A 21,530-nucleotide genomic window follows, 5' to 3' on the forward strand; every position below is an offset into this window, starting at 1 on the left:
CCTTTCTAGCTATCAATACAAAGCACAGCACTATGAGGGCTGCTATGGGGAAAATTAACTCCATCTCAGCCAGACCCAATACAGGTGGCTTGAATCTGAGAAGGTCAGCTAATGATCGCTGAATTGTCAAACATATATTTGGTGAGCACTGAATTATTACTTTGCTACCAAAGCAAACACCGTCTCCACAGGACAAGGTAAAGTACAAGGAGATTCCAAGACAGCATATAAAGAGTTTTTCCAGAAGTGAGTTCTAGCCATGTGCCTGGAAGTTTCGTATAATGATTGCATTCTTTGTGATAAAAAGTATGCGGAAATGGAGCTATTGTATTTCTAGCCAAACCAAAAGCTTTTTTCCTATTTAGAATTTAATTCTGTAAATTTGTGACTTAAGACTACTAAATTCCATAGAAACAATGCAAGCATTAATACATACATCATCTGCCTGCACTGTGTCAATAAACTTGTTTATCCTCCAAGGATGTACTGGGTTTGGCTGGGAGGGAGTTAACGTTCTTCATAGTAGCTCCTGTGTTTTGTATTTGTGCTGAAAACAGTATTGTAACACAGGGATGTTTTAGCTATTGCTGAACAGTGCTTACACAGAGCCAAGGCCTTTTCTGCTTCTCACCCCACCCCACCAGCGAGTTGGCTGGGGATGCACAAGAAGTTGGGAGGGGACACAGCTGGGACAGCTGACCCCAACTGACCCAAGGGATATTCCAGACCATATGACATCATGCTCAGCATATAAAGCTGGGGGAAAGGAGGAGGGGAAGGACTTTTGGGATTATGGAGTCTGTCTTCCCAAGTAAGTGTTACACTTGATGGAGCCCTGCTTTCCTGGAGATGGCTGAACACCTTCCTGCCGATGGGAAGTGGTAAATGAATTCCTTGTTTTGCTTTGCTTGTGTGTGCAGCTTTTGCTTTACCTGCTAAACTGTCTTTATCTCAACCCATGAATTTTTGCACTTTTACTCTTCTGATTCTCTTCCTCATCCCACTGAGGGAGAGTGAACAAGCACCTGTGTGGTGCTTAGCTGCCTACTGGAGTTAACACACCATTCCCTGTTTAGAATTTAATTCTATAAATTTGTAACTTCAAAGTACGCAATTTCATAGAAACAGTACAAGCATTAGTACATACATCATCTGCCTTCAATGAGTCAGTAAACCTACTTATTCTCCAGGGACCTTAATGACTGCTACAGTCTGGCTCTGTTTATAGGCAAGAGAGTGTATGAGATCATTGGAATGAAAAGCGGGAAGGAGGTAACTGATACTTCTAAGCAGGGCTCCAGACTGAATGACTCCATCCTAAAGCACAGAATACTTCACTTATCCAGCTCCCTGACCACAGCTGACATAATCAGAACTTCTCAATTTCTCTTAACATATGTGCAGAGTATGACCCAAAGATAAGTATTCAGGGATCTGATATCTGCCATTTGAGCTACGTTTTCTATTACTTTGGTCATCCTCCTTATATCCATCTCTTGGGGAAATAAGAACCGCAAAAGGTCTTACTACTTGTGGACTACTTGACTAATAGTTCCAGGGAACAGTTCTTTGCTTTTTCTTCCCTTTCTGGAATATACAGGTATATAGATACAGACGTACACTCTGGAAATAACACTCTGACCCGCAGACATGAGGTGGTGAGGCACTGACTGTCTCTCTTCTGAATGTGGTAGCAGTTGTCCAATGCTTTTCAATTGTTTGACTCCCAAGGGCATTTATTATAAAGAGCCTTAATGCATTTGTAGATGTTATGGAAGTGATAAGGAACTGGCCCATAAACTTATGGAGTATTCTAATTTATTCCTGCATTGAAAATGCTTTTGACTACAAATGAAGCAATCATATGCTTGATACAGACTTGGAAACAGCAAATATGAGAGTCCCTAATTGACACAAATAAGACAAATGGTCTTCCCACAAAAGAAGAAAGAACACTTTCTGTCAGTGGCATCATTCACAGTTACATACAGCTATACCAACACAGAAAGACAAAGAAGTCAAATTTGTCTGTTTAGGCCAGTTATTTCTACATAAATCTTAAATTCAGTAATAAAGAGGCTCCAGTTTTTAAGTATGAATTTGCAGCTATGAGATGCTAACTTATGGCATAGAAAAAATTGGTACAGACAGAGAGATAGACTTCATTTGCTTGTGAACAAAGAGAAAGGAGTTTATTAGCTTAGGCATAAACCTATACTTATTTTCTGATGACAACTGGTTCTCACCTAGTTTGCACAGAGTTTGGAGACGACAACTTGATTTTCTCAACACCTATCCCCATAGATATATTATAAATCTACAAGGAAAAAAAATGGGAACTTTATTTTTCATTTAGCTTTTCATATTCTCTGTCTTAGATAAGTCATGATTTTGAATCCCATTTCAGGTGCCAACATATTGCCATTCTCACCAGAGAAAATATTGTAATATAACAGGATTCTGGATTCCACTATTCAAGTGACATCCTGGTTCCATTCTGTAACTGGGTTGTTGAACACTGCCCTCTCTTTGCCCCACCAACCTTTTGTGATTCTATTCTATCAGTCCTCTAACCAGTCAGTATTAATGGGAACTGAACAAATATAGCATGGGGTAAATTATGCTCCAGCTTTTGAGTTGAAAAGAAAGAGAGAAAAATAAGAAATAGGTTGTTCAGCTACCATCAGTGGGCCATCAGAATGGCCGCTAATCCTTTATTTTGCATGAAAATCTTATATTGGTTTTTTCTCACATTTTATCTTTGTTTAAATTAATACCTCACTCACATCTCAGAATCTCCATCTATTTTATCACAAAGTCTGCTTCCACACTAATGAAAAGTAAGATCTTTGATCTACTGCTGTTCCAAAAATTTTGCTTTCCCACTGTACCTATAACTAGTAATTAAGGATAGCAGGTCATATAAGGAAAGCAGGTGTATAAGCCAAACAAATCTGGCATCTGAAGAAACATTCATTAGGGACAAGTACTCCCTCTTCAGAAATTCTGCCTCATTAAGGGATAATCAGGAATACATCAATAAAGTGACATAACTGATTACTTGTGCATCTGTCTCAATAATTTTTGCACTGCTTAGGTCTGCCAGCAGCGGCAAGCAGGAACAAATTGCCACTGCATTATAACGTTAGATTGATATTAGGGGAGTTACAATTGATTTCATGTTGATTTAAATGGTAAGATCTTATAAAGTTGCCTTATGCAGATGCAGTTGAACTTGATGCACAGATGATTGCTGCTGACACAAAAATGTCTATAAAGGTCATTAACAGCCAAAAATCTGAATTCTATTGAATAACATAATTATAATTTGCATGATTAATATTAAAGGGTGGCTGTTGTATAAGCAGACATTTCTAAAAACAGCATCTGCTAAGAGTTGCTTAGCAATACTTATGTATATTTAGAAGCAAGGGTATGTGTTGGGACAAAATTAAAGGCCATAATTTTTAAAAAGCAAAAATAAAATTCAGAATTGTTGAACTTAACTTTAATGTTAAAGTATATAGACGTTGTATACTATATGAAAAAAAAGTTTGGGGCTGTTTGCGAGACAAGTGGTTTCAAGTTGCATGTAAGTCAAAGGGAAGGGAAGAAAAAGCAGCAAGAGCCTATTTTTTTCAAATTACATATGAGTGGAAGGAAGAACAGTAAAAATTCCTCCCAAAATATCAGTTTTGCTCTTGCCTTCAATAGGTCCAAGGAAGATAAAAGATGATCTAAGACCTCTTAGGCATCCATAATTCACTAGACTTTTATAAGAAAACTTCTTTTTGGTGCCACAAGATGATCAGAAAATCCAGTCTCACTTCACAGGCAGGCCTAAGGTAATGAGGGTGACTTGCCTGGTTACTGTTTTTATTGTCTTCCATCATGGAACTGTTGGTCCAATTCTACGAGCGTAAATGTAGTGCCTGTGCATGCAGAAGCAGAAATCCACAGTCTCACTTGATTTTTTTTTTTTCTCAGCTTATATTTCAGAAGCATCAAAACACACGTTACCTTCCTGTATTTGTTTTTTTCTGCTTTGTGATTCAAGCACTGGAGTGAACTACAAAAATTCTGTGACTTCCACCAAATACTGCTATAGACTTCCTCCATATCTTTGGGCAGAATAGATAGATTCAAAGCCTCAAAGAAAGGTAGGCATTTAAATCCAACTGACTTTAAAGCTTAGAAGAAGTGTTATTCATTGAAGAAACTATTGCAAGTTACTGCATTGTATTTATAATTCTTTGTTTTAGCCAGACAAAAATAACATTTGAAAAGAACAGATATAGGGCTGAGTTATTTGGTATTTGAGTTCTGACTCATTAAATATTATTAATTTTTTATTATTATTAATGTTCTTAGTAGCAATAAGATTGAACATAATTAGGAGGTACTGTATATTTTTAAAAGCAAAATCCGGATTTCACATGACTTCAAAGTGGGGCCTTTAGGGAAACCCATCACATTTCACTTTACTTATGATAGTACTTTTAGAGTTAACTGTCCTTATCATAGGACAACAGACTTCTGTGTGATGATTTTGGATTGCTGAGACAGATTTGCTGGTTACAACCTGCAGTCATTGCAGTTGTCAGTGTTGTCTTGTGACAGTCATGTAACATTCAAAATAACTATTAAAATACATACTGTAATTCAAAGAACACTAGAAACAGTGGTGCACATTGCTAGGACACTGTTTTCTGGAAGTTGGGAAGATAATTAGAAACAGAAAAAAAACTTTAAAAACCTGAGTAAGTCCTGAAGTTTTGCTGCAAAGGATCCAGATTCCCTGATTTTTCCTGAACTCTTATCTAATCTATATAGTGTATTCCCAAACTTTAACCTAGATTATTCTAAATGTTAAGAAAACTTACTCTTTTTTTTCCTGAAGTGATGCATCCTTCATAACTGTCATGTTCTTTCACCATTTTATTGAACTACCTACCAAAGTATTTGATTATATTCTAAATTCTTTACTTATCAGGGACTCATCTTAAAACACTCCTCAGATTTGCCATGCCATATGGAGCATAAGCAAGTGAAAGGGGTTATTACACAATACACTTCCATTAGCAGACAGCTCAATGAAGGATTGGGAAATATCCAGCTGCTAATGTGTTTTAAATTACATACTCTTATACTGCATGCTTTCTAATATTAGGAAAATTAGTACCCTGCCCCTTATACTCAGACAAAAAGAATTCATTTAATCTCACATTGGGCACTTTAGTTGTTCAGAACATAATCAGGAATATCAATTTTCCAATAAAGAAAAAAGAGAGAAAAAAGAAAGGGTTGCATTTTGTAGTATAGCAGAAGCAGAAAATCCAGGTATAGGTGGTTCAGCCAACAAAGACAAACACATTCTGCCAAATTAAACTGACTTCCTTCAGTGTCATAACTCCTGTTGAGTTCCCCTGTTAAGTCTCCCAACAGAGTGTTGTCTCAGGTCCTATTTCCAGAGGTACTGATAGACTGTAACACAATTTTTTTTTCCCATGGATCTCCTCAGCATATTATGTGAGCTCTTCTGCCTGCCTGTTCCCTTTCCACAGTTTCATATTACTAAATTCTCTTAGACTTCAGAATATGTCTTCCTTTATACATAAAAAAAATGCAGCACAACGGAAAGTCTAAGCTGTAAGGAGGCAAGTGCAGCCGTCTTTCACATGGAAACCAAGTAATGGGAGAAGCAGGCATGGTCTCATCCACACATGGAGCTGAGGTGTCTGGGCATGCACCTGACACCAGAAGCTGTGACACATTCATTGGTGCCATGGGGTAAACATCTACCTAATTAATTCCAGAGATACCTTTGGAATGAATTGAGTAGAGAAGAGGGAAACATGATGCTTTTACATGAAAATGAGTAAGTGGAAAGTTTGCAAGAATTAGGTGAAATAGTGAGGGACAAAAATAGGAAGGTAGAATTGAGGCAAAAAGGAAGACTGGAAAGTGATTAGAGACCTATTGGCATGATACCTTTAAATATAGCCACCCAGACAGTTACTGAACTGCTGCCATCTCTCACATACTCCACAAATCACTTGAAATCACCACAGTGATGTCTATATTTAGTAACATTATATGATGTATGGTGAAAATATAAGAATATGGAATTGTACTTGAAAGGAGATTGAGGAGATATACAAGAAGATAGGTATGTGTGTTTGTGTGTAAACATAGTTTACAGCTTCAGTTGGTTCTCCACCTTTGCACTTCTAAATATCTATGAATACTGTTTGATTATTGCCATGTATATTACTGAATAGCGCTTTGCATACTGATATTTTGATATGTTATCCACTGGCAAGCAGGTTTCAAATTACTTGTCAAATATGGGCATTACTTGACAAGTATAAGCATTTTTATCACATTTTACAAATGGGTCAATTAGGCTATGAGTAAATACATCGGAGAAGTTACATGAAAATGATTAAAGGTTTGGAAAATATGGAGAAAAGTGAGAAGTTAAAGAAATTCAACCTATTTAGTTAATCTAAGAGAAGACTAAGGGGTGACATCATCATGACAACCTATAAAAGCCCACAGAAGGAATGAAAACTTAATAATAGAAAGTTCTTCATTCTAGGTCACAAACATATAACACAATCCCATCACTTCAAATTAAGCTAGAGAAATTTCAGACTAGGCACACAATTTCAGCTACATTTTCTGAGCCATTGCAATAACATCTCAAGAATTCTGGTGGCTTCTCTGTTGCTGGCAACATTTATATCAAGACTGACTGTTTAGCTAAAGTATGCTGTAGCTTATCACCAGCTGTAGGACTGACAAATTGTATCAGGAACCTCATTAGGTCCCTGTTATGTCAGAGGTCAAACTGCAGGATTATAACTGAGTCTAGAGTTTATGAAGGATGTGACAAGAAAAAGAAGTTTCTGCTTCAGTACAACATTCCACAGGGCTCAAGAGCACTGAAACTGCTGTTAGCCTTTAATAAGATTAGGATTTGTATACGCTGTTCAGAGGTGCCCATTGACATGTATAAGTATGTCAAAAAAGTAAAAACCTTTTTTCTAGTGCCTGTTCCCTCTGTTCAGTACAAGAGATCTTCCACAGGTGATTTGACCTTCTATACTGGCAGAAAAATTTTCACTAATTAACATTTATTTAACATTAGTGCTTGCTGAATAAGGTTTAGTAATGCAGTGTATGAATTTCAAACAACAGGCTAGGTATAACATTTCTAGTTGTACCTTTCTTATATTTAAATATAGGTAAGATCTAAGGGAGAAATGTCTGTCTCTGCAGATTAATTATTCCTTGCCAATCTTCTTCAATTCTTTAATTAAGACTAACTTGTAATTGATATCATTAAATTTATTTCATTTCTAGTGCAAAAGGATTTTTAGGCTAATTTCATAAGCTGCACACTTGCAATTTAATCTTTTGACTGTGCCACTATGTACCTGATTTTAGGATCCTCTACTGTACTTCGCAGTTTGAAGGTCTCAGATCTTAAGACAGGAGATGTTCTGAACTACACAAGCACAGTTTTGTTAACTATTTGAATACCCTATAATTAGATATTGTAAGGAACCAACGTGTCTGAGTACTGAGGGAATACTCCCAACATGAAGATTAATCAGCTATCAATAATCACATGAATTATTTCTTCTTCGTCTTTCATTTGCAAGTAAATTACTGTGTGTCAAGCAGACATACATGGCATAAGTCCCAGTTCTGATATGTTGGCCTTTGCCCTGGAAGAAATCCAGGAGTAATTCAGGGACAACATTCAGTTTTCAATCTTCAAGAAAAATAATGGTATCTTTCAGCAGAGACTAACCTTACTTATTAATTAAGGTAAGGAGTTAGTGATCTTGAAGGGAGTGGTATGCTGTATCTTACAAAGCTGACATTAATTATACAACAGCTCACTAATGGAGGAGCACACAGCAGAAACATGGTTCCACACCCCCTCTCCCTCCCTCCCCTCTCAACCTTGTTCTACCACCTTCTTTCTTGTATCTTCCTTCTGAAAAAGCTTTTCATCTCCAAATCTTTAAGAATATATTTTGTACATTCTATAACATGAAAAATTATCTCAGGTCAGTTTTCAGAATCTGGAGATTTTTCAGTCTCAGCATCATAACTCCATTTTCTGTTATGTGCTTATGCCTGTAAGAACCACATAATTATGTATGACATAGGCACCATATGCTCTACACTCATGTTTTATTAACGTGCATAAAATGTATCTCCTTGTTTAAAAGAGTACCAGGGAGATTCTTCATTATCAATATATTTTCTTTTGATTTAAGTGTTCAAATTATCATCTAGCCAAACTCAGACTGTTGTTGATTTTTACAGATGTGGCTGCACCATTGTATCATTTATGACAAAGCTGGTCTGCACGTTTCTTGGGTAAAACACAGAAGACAATCAATAAAGAAATCCACACTTTTCCATAGATCAAATTCACTTTTTACATGAGAAGATTGTTCATTTGTATTCCCTGTGAATTGGAATTGGTGTAAGGACTAATTTGTAGCAAAGGAATTTATGGTTAGAAATTAGGAATAACATTCTAACAGTAAGGACAGTTGAGCAATAGATCAGACTGCCTCTGCAACCTGCATCAGTGGAGGTTATTGGTTTGAGTTTTGGGGTTTGGGTTTTGTACTAAATGTAATAAATTCAAATTATAAATATGTATACAAAAATAAATTTAATTTTAAAAAATTGTAATAAATCAGGTTTGCGATGAATAAGCTAATGCTGCATGCACATCTGCAAATTGTTAGATAGTTAATATCTGTGCCAGAATTTAGGAGCTGAAGTTCCACTGTGATTCAAAGGCCATAGTGTGAACAATCTTTACAAATTCTTTCTTGCTCTATTTTCTCTTACGCTGTTTGTTTTTTGACATTAGAAGGACTGGAATTTGTGACGTAGTCAACAACTGTATCTAAGGATTATGGGAAAATTAGTGTTGTATATTGAAATTCCATCATAGACATAGATATTGTGTCTTCCATTACTGTCTAGACAAACCATAGCAATTATAACTTAAAAAGAGAAAGAATAGTTATTTAACATAAACTGAGAAAACAGCAAGGTGTTTTTTAACTGCATTGATGAAAGAGGAAACTGTAGTAGCCAGCTGAAACGCTTTGCAACCATGACAATAAATCATTAACAAGAAGAGATCATAACTGAACCAAGTTCTGATGTCATTTTCAAATGGCAGCAATGAAGTGGAAAATTGTTCTACTGTGGAGAAGAATGTTCACTAGTACTATAATAAATCATTTACTGAATACTATCACAGTTTAAATTAAAATCATTTATAATTAAGTTTAAAGGAACTTTGAACATACTATTTGATTTCAAAGAGAAACTTGTTTGATATGACTCCTAGTAAATGTTATCCCACTGCCTGTTAGCTTAAAAGAAAATACTAAAGATCTCATTTTAAAGGATTCTTTATAGTAGGTTTCAAGTGTAATTTTCAATAACTCTGCTTCTGTTTCTTAGCATGAGAAGAGTTCGGCTATGACCCCTGTTACAGAAATGAGTAATTCTGAGAATTATTTTCTTAAAGATTGCTCACAAGAAGAAAAGTTTAGATAGATATGCATACAAATTAAAAGTAGGTTGAAGTAGCATTTGAAATATTATTGTATTGGTCAACTCCAATGTGCTATTCACAGTACATAACCTATGCAATAAAGCGAGCAAAATTATGTTCTGTAACAAAAGCAGAATCAAATTACGTAACTGACTGACTCAACCTTCGGCCAGTAATTATGGATTCCACAGAGAGTAAGAAAAAAGAGAAAAAATTTAGTGCCAGCACTGAATAACAAGCATTTTCTGGAATAAAATTTGGAAAAAATTTTATACATTTATATACACATATTTATAATTTTGCACAGTATCTTTGACAAAAGTAATACTGTTGAGAGGCTTTAAGGACTTTCCAACTCTGTTCAAATCAAAATAGATAAATAAATTGGTATTCTCACTATCATGAATTTGAAGATGTGAACAGGAAAGTTTCCAAACCACATGCCTAAGGAGTTCCTGGGTAAACAGAATAACCATCAGTGTAATTCTTCATGTAATCCTAAAGATATTTAATAGTTTGAAGGCATGTTAATGTGGAGCTATAATTTTCAGTGAAATTTGTTTTACTCAATGACATTTTGTTAAAATGTATCATAATAATTAATATATTTGCCTATCACTTTTAATTCCCTTAACATTGTTTTTAAGTTATTGTCAGAATATGTACATAAGGGATATACACACCTATCTAGAATGTAGAAAAAGCTGTATTACAAGAACAAATGCTATATTTTTGCTTACTTATAATAAATACCGAAAAAGAGTAAGCATAACTTTTCATTATGTCTTATTTTTCTTGAAAAATAGGCAATTCCTGAACACATATTTTGAAATATCTTTGTATTAGCTCTTCATCTTTTAATTGAATGCATTTTCACCATATGAAGACTAAAGATTGAGTCTTAACATTTGTCAAAATAAAATAGCCCATATTTTATTACGTCTTATTCTAAATTAATTATAATAACAGTTTTGGATATTTTGACATTATGTTTGATGTTATCATTTTGGAAGTTGAGTAGTTTACAGATTTAGCATGTATGACAAGTTAGCAATAATACTGTAGACTTAGTTTCATTAGATTAAAAACCAACAAACAAATAAACAAACAACAAAATACTCAGTTTCTTTTGGTACATTCATTTTCTTAAGAGTAAAACATTGTATGTGTTAATTATTTTGGCATCTACTGCATTGAGGGAGATGGCAGAACTGTCTTAAACCACTGGCGTCCAGTCAATTTGAAACTTAAGCTTTTTGGACTGTACTTGCTGAAAATTAACATTCTGAGAAAAAAAAAAAGGTAAAATACTTAGAATTAGAAGCAATTAACCTGAATGAACTTAACTTTTGGACCAGTTTTGTTTAGTAGCTTTATCAATGATCTGATCAAAGGGATCGAATGCACCCTCAGTAAGTTTGCAAACAACACCAAATTGGGTGGAAGTGTTGGTCTGCTTGAGGGAAGAAAGGCTCTACAGAGGGATCTGGGCAGGCTGGATCAATGGGCCAAGGCCCTTTGTATGAGGTTCAACAAGGCCAAGTGCCGGGTCCTGCACTTGGGTCACAGCAACCCCATGCAGCGCTACAGGCTTGGGGAAGAGTGGCTGGAAAGCTGCCTGGTGGAAAAGGACCTGGGGGTGTTGGTTGACAGCCAGCTGAATATGAGCCAGCAGTGTGCCCAGGTGGCCAAGAAGGCCAATAGCATCCTGGCTTGTATTCAGAAACAGTGTGGCCAGCAGGACTAGGGAAGTGATCGTCTCCCTGTACTCAGCACTGGTGAGGCTGCATCTTGAATATTGTGTTCACTTTTGGGCCCCTCACTACAAGACATTGAGTTGCTGGAGCATGTCCAGAGAAGGGCAACCAAGTTGGTGAGGGGCCTGGAGCACAAAGCTGGTAAGGAGCAGCTGAGGGCACTGGGGTTGTTTAGTCTGGAGAAAAGGAGACCGAGGGGAGACCTTATAGCTCTCTACAACTACTTGAAAGGAGGTTGTAGCAAGATGGGTGTTGGTCTCTTTTCCCAAGTAACAAGTGATGGGATGAGAGGAAATGGCCTCAAGTTGTACCAGGGGAGGTTTAGATTGGATATTAGGAAAAATTTCTTCACCAAAAGGGTTATCAAGCATTGGAACAGGCTGCCCAGGGAAGTGGTGGAGTCTCCATCCCTGGAGGTATTTAAAAGACATGTAGATGTGGTGCTTAGGGTCATGGTTTAGTGGTGGACTTGGCAGTGTTAGGTTAACGGTTGGACTCGATGATGTTACAGGTCTTTTCCAACCTCAGTGATGCTATGAATCTATGATAACAGAAATTAATTAATTTCTGCTTATTTCATTGAAAATGTTTCAATTTTGATCAGTTGCTAAAGTCTACAACTCTGCAATGTTTAGGCCATTTACATTATTTAAAATCAGTCACCTGTGCATTGAGTTAAAACTGAGTTTACTGTAGTTTTGGCCATTATGATGGCTTCCAAGATCAGTGGAAGACAGGAATGTGTGCACAACGAAAAGAGAAGCTTGCTTGGTCCATTTTCCACAGTAGTTCAGTGTGAGCCACCTACAGTCTAGAAGCCACATAGACTTTTTGAGATGTGTCTAAGCAATCAGCTATAATATCTCACTCCTAACACTAACATAGTTACATGTCTCCTGGGCAGATACTGGTTTGTAGCTGGCTGGCTGGGCTCAGGACCCCCTCTTCTGCTTTCACACCAAACTGCAAGGAATCAGCCGGTCTTTGGTTTCTTCTGTGCCCTTGTTTCTTGCCTCCACCTGTCCTGACAGTTAAGACTAAACTCTGGCAAACAAATACCAGTTTGTACTATGTGTATGTACAATGCTTAGCATAATGGCTCCCAATTTAGTCTAGAGTCTATGGGCTCTCCTGTAACGATTTTGCTGCTACTAACAATACCTGGCAGGATGGCATTTATTTTGCCTCTGATCTCAATTCTGCTGCTGAAAGGTTTTTTAATATTATTAAGGTGTATGTTGAATCAGAACAGTTCTCAAAAGCTCTTGTTTTACAGCCTTTTTTTCTTGTCTCATCCAATTACCAAACTGGGTGACATCTATCAGAGTTAGACTTCAACTATTATTATTATTATTTTATGCAAATCTTAATTACTCTGTTTCTTGCCTCTGATAATGATTGGTTTGTAAAGAATTGCAGCAAGGACACTGTCTACAAGTCATCCGATTGTTCACTGGATACTGGGTAGGCTTTTCATTGCCCAGCTGAGCCACAAACATACTGCTGTACATTTTGTATTTCAGATGATTCTGATCTTCAATCATTGCTTTTCTTCCAAACTGTTATTCAGCTTTGTCTTTAAATTTGTGTAAGTCTTGTAACTTTCAGTTTTGTTGACTATAACACCAAGAGTAAATAGAAATATTTACATTTTGCTTATTTACCACAAAAGAATAAAAACCCCAAACATTAATAATAATAATAATGGAAGCAAAACAAATATATTGATGCATTTCAAGCATACATACTTTGGTCGATCATTTTGAATTATTTGTAACATTTCTATTTTATTTTTAGAAAAATAACTTCCAGAAATTGCTAATATTCTTTTGTAGCCAAATCTCATGCAAATCTTGAAAAAAATCTATAGCTATATAAAGTCTTGTTTATTGAATCCTTTCCAGTTACTAGGGAACAGATGTGTCCCCTCTTGCCTACAGGAATGACTTGAAGAAAATAGTTGCATATTTAAAGTAGCTTCCAGCTCCTAACTCAAAATCTAGATTATTCACCATTCTTACAAGAAAACAATTGTATTAAATATTCATATAATATAACCACAGCATTTACAAAGATAAGTTCCAAACCAACAAAAGTTGCAGACAAGGTATCTTAGAAGAATCAATGTAAGTTTTTAAAAAGACATAAAACCCCTCATAATATAAGCTTCTTTTATATCACCATATTATGCTTTGGAAATCTGAATCTGGTAGAGAAACAAAGAAGCCTTTCTTTCCCTCAGCCTGAATTATATGAATATTAAAATATATTATTAGCTTACAGAAATTTGGATTTGATTTTGCCAGAACCATTTTAAGAAGAGGGTCCAATTATTTTAAAGAGATTAATTTATATTGTTAAGCAAAACTTTGCTACATTAGTGTTTTGGGTTTGTGTGGTGGCGTTTTGGTAGCAGGGGAAGGGCTGCAGGGGTAGTAGAAGCTTCCCCGGCTCCAAGCCGGACCCGCCTCTGGCCAAGGCCGAGCCCACCAGTGACAGTGGTAGTGTCTCTGGGAGAACAGATTTAAGAAGGGGAACTGGTAGCGAGTGGGAGGGATTGGAACGTGAGAGGAACACCTAGGCAGATACCGAGGTCAGTGAAGAAGGAGGGGGAGGAGGAGTGGCGGAGGAGGGGTTGCCCCTGCAGCCCGTGGTGAGATGGCAGGCTGTCCCCCCCCAGCCCATGGAGGGGAGCGGGGGAGCAGATGCCCACCTGCAGCCTGGGGAGGAGCCCACATCGGAGCAGGTGGATGCCCCCCAAGATGGCTGTGACTCCATGGGAAAGCCCGTGCTGGAGCAGTCTGTGGCCGAAGATCAGCCCATAGAAAGGACCCACGCTGGAGCAGTTCATGAAGAACTGTCTCCCGTGGGAAGGACTCACCTTGGAGAAGTTTGTGAAGGACTGTCTCCCGTGGAAGGGACCCCACGGTGGAGCAGGGGAAGAGTGAGTCGTCCTCCCCCTGAGGAGGAAGGAGCGGCAGAGACAATGTGTGAGGAACTGACCCCAAACCCCATTCCCAGTCCCCCTGCGCTGCTGGGGGGGAAGAGGTAGAAAAAAATGGGAATGGAGTTGAGCCAGGAAGGAGGGAGGGGTGGGGGGAAGGTGTTCTAAGGTTTGGTTTTACTTCTCGTTATCCTTGTTTTGATTTGATTGGTAGTAAATTATTTTTTTTATCCCCAAGTTGAGCCTGTCTTTTTCCCATGACCATAATTGGTGAGTGACCCCTCCCTGTCCTTGTCTCGACCCATGAGCTTTTCTTTATATTTTCTCCTCCTCATCCCACTGGGGCTAGGGGGGAGGAGTGAGCGAGCAGCTTCGTGGTGTTTTGTTGCTGTCTGGGCTTAAACCACCACAGTTAGTACTTTGCAATATAAACTGGAATAGTTTTGGGTCTTTCCCCAAATTAACAAAGTAGTAGATATTGAAAATGAGAAAGACCTATAAGATCATTCAAGTCAAAGAGGTGCATCTTAAATCTATCTGTATTCAGCCTAATTCTAGAGCATGATTGTTATACATAGAGTTCATGAAAAATCTGCTAAAACCCCCACACTTGTAATTCAGTAGCACTACAGATAACATGCATGTTTGTGTACCTCAGAAATAATTTTACTGTAGTGGTTCCCCATTCCTAGTGGTTCTTGCTTCATCAAATCCCACTCCATCTTTCCCAACAGCCCTTCATCTTCCTTACTTTTTTTTCTCTCCTTCACCTCCCTACATGCTCCACAACACTTTTCTCAAGAATTTTCTTTCTCACCATACACTTGCAGGATACATACCTAAGGAATATAGTAAGGAACATAGTGTAATAACAGTCTTGAGTTTACCTAAGTGCACAGGTTATTTCAGAGCTCAATTTACTCAAAAAGTTACTTTCAGGAAAAATTCTTTTAAAGATGTATATTTACATTTTATATCATTACATGTAAGTCAATCACTTCCTTGCATGCTATCCTTAATGAGTAGAGCCACTCTTTTTACATGAAACTGTTGCTGTTCCTTGAAATACAAAGACCAGCTCATTGTTTGTCTAGGTTTCCTTATGACTTTATGATCAAGCTTAATCTTTACCACTAGTTATTCTTTCTGATTAAGGCAGAAACATGAGAATAAGTGCTATCCACATTCTCCCCTTTGTTTAATTATATAATCTCTTCTGTATTACATAAACAAATTAATATACACCTCTGATTCATACTTGAACCATACATAACTTCTCAGGTATATTTTTAAAGTCATCCTTATTCATCCTTACAATAGTTTATCTTTTATTTGTTTGTTTGTTTTGTGAGTGAGACTGCCCTACTAAAACAGTGTCCTTGAGAAAAAATCTTTAGTATGTTCTGTTGTGATGCAGGTAACATAGTGAGGAGAGTTATTATGCAATGGAATCAGTAGAGCTAGAAATAGAGTTTGTAAGGAACTTGGTCAAGAAAAACCATCAGTTTCTTGAAACTAATACTTTATACAGAAACACGCCTATTTTTGCAGAACTTCTGTTGAAATGTTTTTCAGGTTCAGAATGAAGTTTCCATTTAAAAAACAGAACAAAATGTGAGCCATCCACTCTAGTGAGTAGGCAGAGTGCTCTCTGAAAGATAGATGTGACAGTTAAGGAAACCCCATGATCTTCTGAGACATGAATCTCCTTCTCTTGCTTTTTAGCTTTCTTTTTTTTTTTTTTAATAGCATATTAGGGTACATTTATAAATGAATATATCTATATCTGCATATATGTATGTCTCTGTGTGTGTTTATATACATATACAGACACATACATACAAACATACATATATAGAGATAAATTCTTCATCAGATTGCATATACTTACTTCTTTACTTTGTTTCCCATGCCTTTACACCTTTCCTCAAATCCTTCTTCCCATGTTGTATTTGCTAGATTTATAACCAGAGAGAGGAACATGTCCTTTGACTGCACATTAATTGAAATCAGCCTTTCCCCAAATTTTTTTTAAACATAAAATAACAAATTATTATGAAAGAAATTAATGCACTTAAAAATAATTGAGAATTAGTTGTTATAATTATCCACTTATTTGAAACACCAGTATAGAAAAAAGATATGGAGAAACACCTGTCTGGAATGACACACAGATAAATTATTCCAAATTGGCACATGCGTGCAGTCATTGCCACTATTTTTGCTCTGTGATGAGTCTGAACTGAATGTTGCCTGGTGAAAATGTTCTGAACCTGTTCAATCCTGCCCAGCTGTAGAATGGTGAGAAAACTGAAGCAGGGAGATGGTATGCATTTGTTACGTTGTCTGGACCTTCTATGTAGCTTTTGTGCTTTTTCGTGTAAAGAGAGTCCTTTTTGTGTAATGAGCTTCAAACATAATACAGAATACTCAGAAGATTTGTATTGTATAAAAGATGTACTTTGTTTCCTTAGATTTTTACAAGGGTGCCATCACAGATGATCTAATGAAGATTTTCTATGATGTTCCACTGTTGTGAAAGGAGGTAACAGATGGAAAGCATGATGTACATGAAGTGTATGACACAGGTCAAGGACTAGAAAAAGATGTTTCAACCTGCTCCAATCAGGTAGTTTAGTACAGAAACTTGCTACATGTCTAAGCAGAGGCAAAACAGTTTTCCACAGAAGGCAGTGGAACTCCCAGAGATGCTTTTGTATGTGTTGTGCTACAGGCATAAAAGCAGTGGTTGCATAGCCTCCTAAAATGACAAAGCACAAAAGATTAATTTGTTGAAGTAATATTAATTAAAAGAAATTCTCCACTTCCCACCCATCTCCCTACAACATTAAATGAAAGGCAATTATCAAGAAAGATAACTATTTTTGTTGTCTGCAGCAGAAAGGAAGTTATAATCATATTTAATTAGTTAATGTTTACAAAGCACTTTAGATCCTTTGATGAAAGGTACCAGATAAATGCTAAGCATGATCATCATTATGCTTTTTTTCTATAGTCTCGTAAAGTAATTATGATGTCTTTTCAAAAAACAGGCTATAAGAAATATTGAATTTTGATATATTTTTACTTACTAGTGTTAGACATCAACAAAGCTGAATTTTCTTTTTTATGTCATTTACAAGTTTATTTATCATTGCCTTCTTGGTACTCAGCTAAATGACTAACTTTTGTTGGATTTTCCTGCCACACATGTTTTCAGTAATGCAGATGCATTTTTTATTTCATCTTTTTCTACAACAAAATGTATTCATATATATTGTGGCAATATTTGTCAGGACCTGAAACTTTTTTTAGAGGAAGATTTATTCTTGATTATAATTTAGCTGCTGACTCTGCCTTCTTATAACATAAATGGAGCAAAACAAATGAAATGTATTGTATCTTACCCCTTTTTTTTTTCCTTTTTTTCTTTGGTATCAGTATGTAGACATTTTATTTCAGATGTGTATCAAATTATTCCACTGATAAGCTGGGTTTGGGGATTCTTTGAATGCTACACAGATCATTGCAAACACATAACCCTACATACAGGATCCAGTGCTGTAATTTAGGTTTTTCAAAGTCTGATCCAAGTAGGTCATCTATATCTCTTGTAGGTCATTAGAATGTTTTTAAAGATAATTCATCCCACCCATCTTGGGTGTGCCCTGTCTTTCTTCTGCAAGACTTACTCAAGGAAGGTGATCACTCTTTTAAAGAACTTCTATTTTTAAAGTGTAACCAGAATAGCACACACTTTTTTTTTATGAAGTATTATTTTAAAGTTGAGCCTCAGGAAAGCAGCTGAAGGAGATTGCACCAGTAGTCTTCTCCCTGTATAAGATGCCATCCCCTTTATATATATATATATGCTAGTCTGATTCATATAAAGAAGCACTATCCATCTCTCCAGAGAAAGCCTCACCATTATGAAGAAAATAAATCAAGTTCAATAAAGAAACTAAAGTCAGATTTGGAGAAAGGATGAAGGAGCTGTTGGAGAGTGAACAAAATGGAGCATGCTGGCTAGAAAGTAGGACACGGTTGCAGGGAGGTTAAGGAAACCAGGGTTCAAGTTTCTGCTCTCAAACTCTTTCTGTATTTTATCCAGTGACAGTTTAATGACAAAACTAGGACATGTGTGACTTGCACAGTGATAAATCTCTAGGCACCTGTAGACATGCAATGTGAAAAAGTTCAACGAAGCTAGTCAGGACTTTTATAAGAGTTTCAGTAATGCAGTTAGGAACATAGATCTCAGTTAGTAACCTAAGAGCAAAACAATTTTAGAACATTTTATTAATATCATACGGTCGGTATTTCAAAATGTAATTATTTTTTTCTAAGTGAAAAATCTCATTTTGCTTATGTGTTGAGTGCTACTAAATGGGATTGAAAAGCATCTCTTCCACAAAATAAAAGTTATGGTGAAGCAAGAGAGAGACTGTCTATATTGCATATTTCAATAATGTTGAACTCTTTTATTTTCATGTCAGAACATGATATTAAATATTAAAAATATATCATAATTTTAATTCAACACATTGCAAGTCCTGCAACCCAAGACTTAATCAGTTATAAATGTAAGATAAATATATATAAATGGGTAAATCAAGACAATTTTACTTTTTCGTTCTGAAACTTTTGTGGAAAATTTCTCAACTTGAATTTTGAAAATAATAATACTAAAAGAAGAAGTATTTTAGTTACACCTGGACATCAGGTATTATGGAATTTTGATTTATTACAGCTCCCTTATTATTTATTTGTTCTTGTAGCTGCAGCTTTTCCTCATCCACACGACATAATGTATTAGTAATATACAGTACCATACTGTAAACATGATTTACAGTTATCAACTGCCTATAAACTGTTAAGTGTTACACTTAGTTACAGGAAATCAAAATAAAAGATTAAATTATTAATGGATATATAAAATATAAATTTATAGAGCCTAATACCTGGTTCTTCTATTTATGGTTCCCAGCGTTGGGTTAGATATGAACTTCCTGTACTTAATGCATAATTATCAGATGCCAAAGAAAACTAGGGCAAGATCACTACTTTTTCCTGTAAATTGAAACAAAAGACAGGAAATTGTGTGAAATAACATGATACAGGATACAAGATAAAGAAAGAATACCAAACAATGAGCAATATGATTATGCTAGAAACTGCTTAACATTAAAGCCATGATGTTAACTGAAAGTCTGCACATGCATATGCAGATTTTATCAGTTCATCATAAATTTGTTCTCATTGAAAATGAAAATAGGGTCATAGAGGAAACATACATTGAAACAAACTATATGAGTAATTATCACCATAACAAAAGTAAATTAGAAAACAAGTGAGATTTGGTTCTATCTCCTAGTGTAAAAAAACAAGACAGAACTTGCAATATACAGATAAAATGACAGGATGATAAATCAGGAAAAAAAGAAGAAAGTAAAGTGAACAGGCAGAAAACATCCAGTTAGGCAATGTCACTGCTAAGACATATTCGAAGAGAAGATGTCTGTGCCTTCTTCTGTACTACTTAACTTCACTATCACAAAGAACACACAGAAGTTGGTATAACTATGATATAAAACAGATCTTCACTGATGCAGGAAAGATGATGCAATAAGCTGATGTTCCCACTCATTTTTAGCATGTAACTTATATCTTCCTTTTTTTTGTTATTATTCTTCATTTAGTTCTCTAGGACTAGCACTACATGCCCATTTCAGACAGTGCCTAATGAGATGGCCATGGTTTTACATGATAGGCTAAGAACTAACCTGAGCAATATAATTGCTTTACATCTCTCTTCTCCAAAATTTATACGTTTTTTCCTCTGATTTGCAGCTTGCATGATATCTATTTGATGTACCAAAATTGTATTTTAGCTTTATTCCATATCTATTTACCCAAACATTTCCCTACCCGTAGTCTTCTGCATGCATTTTAGCACATAACAATAGTCTCTTGAGAGACTGTTTAGATATTTTCCCTCTTTGCATCTAGAGGAAGCTTAAGGGCACAGGTACGTTTTGAAATGCCATTGGGAAGGGACATTGTAGAGGAAAGAAATTTTTTTTCCTAGGAATACCCACAGCAAAGACCATCCTTGTAAAATACATCTAGAGCTTAAAAGGAAATGCAGTGTTATCTAGTGAACAGATTACTGCAGTTCACTAAATTTGTGAGGTCATAATGGTTTAATTTCATCACTGACTTGCTGTGTAATCTCAAAGAAATCATTTCACAGCTCTCTACTTCTGTATCCCCTCTATTCTCTTTTGGATTTGTGTTTTTGGACTATAAAACTCTAACTAGACACATGCATAATGGGGTCTGTCCTGGTTTCAGCTGGGATGGAGTTAATTTTCTTTCTAGTAGATGGTATAGTGCTATGTTTTGGGTTCAGCATGAGAAGAATGTTGATAACACGCTGATGTTTTCAGTTGTTGCTAAGTAGTGTTTAGACTAAGTCAAGGATTTTTCAGCTTCTCATGTCCAGCCAGCAAGAAGGCTGGAGGGGCACAAGAAGTTGGGAGGGGACACAGCCAGGACAGCTGACCCAAACTGGCCAAAGGAATATTCCATACCATGTGACATCATGTCTAGTATATAAACTGGGGGGGGTAGGGCTGGGAGGGATTGCTGCTGGGGAACTAACTGGGCATCGATAGATGGGTGGTCAGCAATTGCATTGTGCATCACTTGCTTTGTATATTCCAATCCTTCTACTATTATCGTCATTTTATTATTGTTGTTGTTATCATTATTAGTTTCTTCCTTTCTGTTCTACTAAACTGTTCTTATCTCAACCCACGAGTTTTACTTTTTTTTTCCCGATTCTCTCCCCCATCCCATTGGGTGGGGGGGAGTGAGTAAGCGGCTGCGTGGCGCTTAGTTGCCGGCTGGAAACATAGCCCATGCCCAGTGACACCTCAGGCCATCAGGGAAGAGAAGAAACATATAGATGGGCTTGTGATCGAGGGGTGGGCTTGACCTTGGATACTATTGCACAAGTTATCCATGAATGTGAATTTTATTTGGGATGCCAGACTCAATTCTAATATAGATAATAGCTAAACTGGAGTATATTTCATAATAGGATAGACCTTTGGAGGTCCAGTCACTGCTGCAGGGACTCAAGGTCATGTGGTGTGCTGGATGTTTCTGCAACATACAGGGTGCCCTCAATGTCAATACTTATCAATGGGAATTCAAA

This window comes from Harpia harpyja, chromosome 5, assembly GCF_026419915.1.
Source record: "Harpia harpyja isolate bHarHar1 chromosome 5, bHarHar1 primary haplotype, whole genome shotgun sequence".
Taxonomy (NCBI): Eukaryota; Metazoa; Chordata; class Aves; order Accipitriformes; family Accipitridae; genus Harpia; species Harpia harpyja.